Source organism: Schistocerca gregaria, unplaced genomic scaffold, assembly GCF_023897955.1.
Source record: "Schistocerca gregaria isolate iqSchGreg1 unplaced genomic scaffold, iqSchGreg1.2 ptg000703l, whole genome shotgun sequence".
Lineage (NCBI taxonomy): Eukaryota > Metazoa > Arthropoda > Insecta > Orthoptera > Acrididae > Schistocerca > Schistocerca gregaria.
The window spans coordinates 67501-75000 of NW_026062081.1; the positions used below are offsets into that span (position 1 = coordinate 67501).

Genomic DNA, 7500 nt, shown 5'->3' on the forward strand with positions numbered 1-7500 from the left:
CTGCTGTCTTAAGCAACCAACGCCTTTCATGGTTTCCCATGAGCGTCGATTCGGGCGCCTTAACTCGGCGTTTGGTTCATCCCACAGCGCCAGTTCTGCTTACCAAAAGTGGCCCACTTGGCACTCCGATCCGAGTCGTTTGCTCGCGGCTTCAGCATATCAAGCAAGCCGGAGATCTCACCCATTTAAAGTTTGAGAATAGGTTGAGGTCGTTTCGGCCCCAAGGCCTCTAATCATTCGCTTTACCGGATGAGACTCGTACGAGCACCAGCTATCCTGAGGGAAACTTCGGAGGGAACCAGCTACTAGATGGTTCGATTAGTCTTTCGCCCCTATACCCAGCTCCGACGATCGATTTGCACGTCAGAATCGCTACGGACCTCCATCAGGGTTTCCCCTGACTTCGTCCTGGCCAGGCATAGTTCACCATCTTTCGGGTCCCAACGTGTACGCTCTAGGTGCGCCTCACCTCGCAATGAGGACGAGACGCCCCGGGAGTGCGGAGGCCGCCGCCCCGTGAAGGGCGCGGAAGCCCCATCCTCCCTCGGCCCGCGCAAGGCGAGACCTTCACTTTCATTACGCCTTTAGGTTTCGTACAGCCCAATGACTCGCGCACATGTTAGACTCCTTGGTCCGTGTTTCAAGACGGGTCGTGAAATTGTCCAAAGCTGAAGCGCCGCTGACGGGAGCGATTATTCCGCCCGAGAGCATCCCGAGCCAACAGCGGCGCGGGTCCGGGGCCGGGCCAGGTAGGTCCGTCATCCGGGAAGAACCGCGCGCGCTTGCCGGGAGCCCGAGCGCCCAAAGGGGCGAATCGACTCCTCCAGATATACCGCCGAGCAGCCAGCCAGGACACCGGGGCTCTGCCCAACAGACGCGAACCGAGGCCCGCGGAAGGACAGGCTGCGCACCCGGGCCGTAGGCCGGCACCCAGCGGGTCGCGACGTCCTACTAGGGGAGAAGTGCGGCCCACCGCACACCGGAACGGCCCCACCCCGCGGCGAGTGGAAAGGCAACCGGACACGACCCCGCCGCGGATTGCTCCGCGCGGGCGGCCGGCCCCATCTGCCGAGGGCGGGGGCCAGTGGCCGGATGGGCGTGAATCTCACCCGTTCGACCTTTCGGACTTCTCACGTTTACCCCAGAACGGTTTCACGTACTTTTGAACTCTCTCTTCAAAGTTCTTTTCAACTTTCCCTCACGGTACTTGTTCGCTATCGGTCTCGTGGTCATATTTAGTCTCAGATGGAGTTTACCACCCACTTGGAGCTGCACTCTCAAGCAACCCGACTCGAAGGAGAGGTCCCGCCGACGCTCGCACCAGCCGCTACGGGCCTGGCACCCTCTACGGGCCGTGGCCTCATTCAAGTTGGACTTGGGCTCGGCGCGAGGCGTCGGGGTAGTGGACCCTCCCAAACACCACATGCCACGACAGGCGGCAGCCTGCGGGGTTCGGTGCTGGACTCTTCCCTGTTCGCTCGCCGCTACTGGGGGAATCCTTGTTAGTTTCTTTTCCTCCGCTTAGTAATATGCTTAAATTCAGCGGGTAGTCTCGCCTGCTCTGAGGTCGTTGTACGAGGTGTCGCACGCCACACCGCCAGCCGGCTGTGCACGCTACCGAGAAAGTACCGGTATGCGAACCGCCAGGCGACGGGCGCGCATCGCACGTTTAAGGAGACGCGGCCGGCCACACAGGCGACCACGACACTCCCACGTCTCCGAAGCGGGACAAACGCCGCGCGCTTCAGTATACGTAGCCGACCCTCAGCCAGACGTGGCCCGGGAACGGAATCCATGGACCGCAATGTGCGTTCGAAACGTCGATGTTCATGTGTCCTGCAGTTCACATGTCGACGCGCAATTTGCTGCGTTCTTCATCGACCCACGAGCCGAGTGATCCACCGTCCTGGGTGATCTTTTCCTTTTCAGTCTCCCACTGTCTCTTTCAAGACAGTAGCATTTGCGGGACTGAGGCGTCTGACGGCCCCTGTTCCACTATTTTTTTTGTGTCCAACGGCCTCACAGCCGATGGGCGTCGTACGGCTCCACACCGGAGCGGACAGGCACTCGGGCGAACGTCATTCAAAACCGGCGCCAGGCGCCAGGTACCGCAGGCCAGCCGCTCCAGAGCTTCAGCGCTCGTACCACACAACAACAACAACACTTCCGCTAGTTTTGAGAGGCACGCGTGGTTCCGCACGCGGCGCACGGCCACTGCCGTACAGGTAGCGTGTTGCGCGACACGACACGCACATCGAAAGACATGCAGTCTAGTCGGTAATGATCCTTCCGCAGGTTCACCTACGGAAACCTTGTTACGACTTTTACTTCCTCTAAATGATCAAGTTTGGTCATCTTTCCGGTAGCATCGGCAACGACAGAGTCGATGCCGCGTACCAGTCCGAAGACCTCACTAAATCATTCAATCGGTAGTAGCGACGGGCGGTGTGTACAAAGGGCAGGGACGTAATCAACGCGAGCTTATGACTCGCGCTTACTGGGAATTCCTCGTTCATGGGGAACAATTGCAAGCCCCAATCCCTAGCACGAAGGAGGTTCAGCGGGTTACCCCGACCTTTCGGCCTAGGAAGACACGCTGATTCCTTCAGTGTAGCGCGCGTGCGGCCCAGAACATCTAAGGGCATCACAGACCTGTTATTGCTCAATCTCGTGCGGCTAGAAGCCGCCTGTCCCTCTAAGAAGAAAAGTAATCGCTGACAGCACGAAGGATGTCACGCGACTAGTTAGCAGGCTAGAGTCTCGTTCGTTATCGGAATTAACCAGACAAATCGCTCCACCAACTAAGAACGGCCATGCACCACCACCCACCGAATCAAGAAAGAGCTATCAATCTGTCAATCCTTCCGGTGTCCGGGCCTGGTGAGGTTTCCCGTGTTGAGTCAAATTAAGCCGCAGGCTCCACTCCTGGTGGTGCCCTTCCGTCAATTCCTTTAAGTTTCAGCTTTGCAACCATACTTCCCCCGGAACCCAAAAGCTTTGGTTTCCCGGAGGCTGCCCGCCGAGTCATCGGAGGAACTGCGGCGGATCGCTGGCTGGCATCGTTTATGGTTAGAACTAGGGCGGTATCTGATCGCCTTCGAACCTCTAACTTTCGTTCTTGATTAATGAAAACATACTTGGCAAATGCTTTCGCTTCTGTTCGTCTTGCGACGATCCAAGAATTTCACCTCTAACGTCGCAATACGAATGCCCCCGCCTGTCCCTATTAATCATTACCTCGGGTTCCGAAAACCAACAAAATAGAACCGAGGTCCTATTCCATTATTCCATGCACACAGTATTCAGGCGGGCTTGCCTGCTTTAAGCACTCTAATTTGTTCAAAGTAAACGTGCCGGCCCACCGAGACACTCAACAAAGAGCACCCTGGTAGGATTTAAACGGGGTCCGCCTCGGGACGCGAAAGCACCCCTTCGGCTCGCCCCACCGGCAGGACGTCCCACGATACATGCCAGTTAAACACCGACGGGCGGTGAACCAACAGCGTGGGACACAAATCCAACTACGAGCTTTTTAACCGCAACAACTTTAATATACGCTATTGGAGCTGGAATTACCGCGGCTGCTGGCACCAGACTTGCCCTCCAATAGATACTCGTTAAAGGATTTAAAGTGTACTCATTCCGATTACGGGGCCTCGGATGAGTCCCGTATCGTTATTTTTCGTCACTACCTCCCCGTGCCGGGAGTGGGTAATTTGCGCGCCTGCTGCCTTCCTTGGATGTGGTAGCCGTTTCTCAGGCTCCCTCTCCGGAATCGAACCCTGATTCCCCGTTACCCGTTACAACCATGGTAGGCGCAGAACCTACCATCGACAGTTGATAAGGCAGACATTTGAAAGATGCGTCGCCGGTACGAGGACCGTGCGATCAGCCCAAAGTTATTCAGAGTCACCAAGGCAAACGGACCAGACAAGCCAATCCGATTGGTTTTGATCTAATAAAAGCGTCCCTTCCATCTCTGGTCGGGACTCTGTTTGCATGTATTAGCTCTAGAATTACCACAGTTATCCAAGTAACGTGGGTACGATCTAAGGAACCATAACTGATTTAATGAGCCATTCGCGGTTTCACCTTAATGCGGCTTGTACTGAGACATGCATGGCTTAATCTTTGAGACAAGCATATGACTACTGGCAGGATCAACCAGGGAGCTGCGTCAACTAGAGCTGAGCAGCCGGCCGCCCGGGAGTGTGTCCCGGGGGCCCGCGCGAACACGCAAGCGTCCGCTCAATTATTCTGCAAACAGGAGGAGGCCGAGCTCCCCTGCACGATACACCTCGAAACCCTCTCAGGTCCCGGCGGCGCGCAGCGCCGTCCTAGGTACTTGGTCGGTTTCGAGAGAGGCGCAATCGCCCGGAGTTAGGCGAGTAGACGGTTTTAGTGCGAACACCCTTGCTCCCAACTGAGCTTGCCGCTGCCGACAGAGGCCCGGGAGCGTGCTGTCGTGGCATTGCCGGCGGGAGACAACACGCGCCACCTATGGTGACCGGCAGCTCCAACGCCAGCGCCACACAAGGGCAAAGCCCCACTTGGGTGCAGAAGCGAACTCTCCCAGCACAGCGCACGCGCCAACACGTCCGCACAACTGCGATACAAACCACCTGCGAGAACCGCTGGGGCGACCGAGCAGCAGACGGCGTCGCGGCGCCGAGTGCCAGGCGGCGGCGCATCCTCAACGCACACAGTCCTCAATCAGACCAGCACACTGCAGATGTCCACCGCGCTTCGCACCGGGCTCGGCTGAACCAACTTTGGCCGCCAGGCGCCGCGTGCAGGGTGCGCCGCAGCGTAGCTGCGCCGCCTGCCGGGCCCGTCGGCTGGCGCTCCTGCCACTCGGCGCCCCCCACCAGCCGGCTGTTGCGCGTGCGCCCACGCAGCGCGCGGCCAACACGCCGGGCGGCCCCCCTTCACCGGCCAGGAACAGTCCCACCAAGCCACCGCCGCGTATCGCTTCATACCCACATGGGCCTAGTCACGTGTGTGGATGTGGCGGGTACCGCTGAAACAACCGGTTAATAGCTGTACCGATCGTCGCCATCACAGATTCACCTCCAGCGTGAACAACCGCTCAACAACGGATTTCCAGTTCATTTGCGTATCTTGGGCAGTAAACGTAGATGTCCACCTACATTTGCGAATTCAACAATTCTTGCATGCCAGGATGTCATGTGTCACGACACGCTACATCAGACCACATACACACTGCGACATGTGCAGAAGAGAACACGTGGAAGGTGGCCCGCGCAAGTATGCGATGTCCCTTCCGCGATCCACTGTCAACCGGCATCTGCGGCATGTCCCAGATATGGAACGCGGTCCACCAGGGTAGCACTTTGTGTGAGGCAATACGACAAAGTCGGAATACACGCGTCACTACATCAGACGGCTCACGCTGACCTGACCTGACCTGACCTGACCTGACTCACCGCACCACCACCCCCAGCGACCCAGGGTGACATACAATGCGTTCGTACGTTCCTCCCACACGCCTCTACGGCGTACCACAGTGCAACCTAGCTGTTATTGGGAGACGAGACAAGTAGCATCGAGCACAACATATGGAAATTGAGATTCGACACCGTTGGGCACAGCCAGCGTACAGTCACACGTATCACACTACTTCACTCTGTACGTAACTACCGATGATCGGTACAGCGTGTGGGTTACGCGTACGACATCAGCGGACAATGGACACAGACCATACCACGACGTACACTGAGGGCGTCGACATCTGAATGCAACTGAACAGCTGCGAGGCTCATTTAACACTCACACGCCAGACCGACCAGCTTGAGAGGACAGAGACACAAAGAGGGGGACAGAGGGGGGGGGGGCCGATATAGTCCTATTGCAGTACAATTGACAGTGGATAGCGGGAATATGTGGAAAGTAAGCAACACTCGCAAGACATCTACATGAGGATAACAACGACACCAGAGATTCCGAGCAGTGAACTATGTTAGGCAAAGGGACAACGTGGGTTAGGTTAAGGGACAACGTGGGTTAGGTTAAGGGACAACGTGGGTTAGGTTAAGGGACAACGTGGGTTAGGTTAAGGGACAACGTGGGTTAGGTTAAGGGACAACGTGGGTTAGGTTAAGGGACAACGTGGGTTAGGTTAAGGGACAACGTGGGTTAGGTTAAGGGACAACGTGGGTTAGGTTAAGGGACAACGTGGGTTAGGTTAAGGGACAACGTGGGTTAGGTTAAGGGACAACGTGGGTTAGGTTAAGGGACAACGTGGGTTAGGTTAAGGGACAACGTGGGTTAGGTTAAGGGACAACGTGGGTTAGGTTAAGGGACAACTTGAGTTAGGTTAAGGGACAACTTGAGTTAGGTTAAGGGACAACTTGAGTTAGGTTAAGGGACAACTTGAGTTAGGTTAAGGGACAACTTGAGTTAGGTTAAGGGACAACTTGAGTTAGGTTAAGGGACAACTTGAGTTAGGTTAAGGGACAACTTGAGTTAGGTTAAGGGACAACTTGAGTTAGGTTAAGGGACAACTTGAGTTAGGTTAAGGGACAACTTGAGTTAGGTTAAGGGACAACTTGAGTTAGGTTAAGGGACAACTTGAGTTAGGTTAAGGGACAACTTGAGTTAGGTTAAGGGACAACTTGAGTTAGGTTAAGGGACAACTTGAGTTAGGTTAAGGGACAACTTGAGTTAGGTTAAGGGACAACTTGAGTTAGGTTAAGGGACAACTTGAGTTAGGTTAAGGGACAAATTGAGTTAGGTTAAGGGACAAATTGAGTTAGGTTAAGCGATAATCTGGTACAGCCCCAGTTAGGTTAAGCGATGATCTGGTACAGCCACAGTTAGGTTAAGCGATGATCTGGTACAGCCACAGTTAGGTTAAGCGATAATCTGGTACAGCCACAGTTAGGTTAAGCGATAATCTGGTACAGCCACAGTTAGGTTAAGCGATAATCTGGTACAGCCACAGTTAGGTTAAGCGATAATCTGGTACAGCCACAGTTAGGTTAAGCGATAATCTGGTACAGCCACAGTTAGGTTAAGCGATAATCTGGTACAGCCACAGTTAGGTTAAGCGATAATCTGGTACAGCCACAGTTAGGTTAAGCGATAATCTGGTACAGCCACAGTTAGGTTAAGCGATAATCTGGTACAGCCACAGTTAGGTTAAGCAATAAAGTTGGTTAAATTTGGTATTGTGGGAAAGGGGGAAGAGAGAGAGAGGGGGGGGGTGGATAGTGGTGGCAGTACGCGGATGCCTGAGTCACCGTCAGATACGTCACGTCGGTTCGATGCTTGTAGCAAGAGGCTGGCGGGTCTGTGTCTCTCACTTCTGCAATTTTTCATGTGGTATAACACGAGGGCGGGGGGTGATATTTGGTGCCCCTCTGTGTAGGATGTGTGTTGGTTTATCTGAGCAATGGTAGTTGTCGGAGGAGTGGGGTATTGTGCTTTTATAGGTGGACCTACTGCTCTGGTTATCATAGTGTCGACGGTGCAATGTCG

The 7500-nt window shown here is 55.0% G+C and overlaps 3 non-coding genes across 3 annotated transcripts in view; all 3 read right to left on the reverse strand.

The window, feature by feature from the left end:
* The window catches only part of LOC126320098 (large subunit ribosomal RNA), a 4222-nt gene extending 2652 nt beyond the window's left edge, over positions 1–1570 (reverse strand). The window contains exon 1 of the ribosomal RNA XR_007557856.1: positions 1–1570. This exon is cut by the window's left edge and continues 2652 nt beyond it. This is a non-coding gene — a ribosomal RNA (large subunit ribosomal RNA).
* Positions 1571–1758: 188 nt separating this feature from the next.
* Positions 1759–1913, reverse strand: LOC126320108 (5.8S ribosomal RNA). Its single transcript, XR_007557865.1, has one exon. It is a non-coding gene; the product is annotated as a 5.8S ribosomal RNA (ribosomal RNA).
* Positions 1914–2278: 365 nt separating this feature from the next.
* On the reverse strand, positions 2279–4171 carry LOC126320156 (small subunit ribosomal RNA). The gene has a single exon (XR_007557903.1). It is a non-coding gene; the product is annotated as a small subunit ribosomal RNA (ribosomal RNA).
* Positions 4172–7500: the final 3329 nt, after the last annotated feature.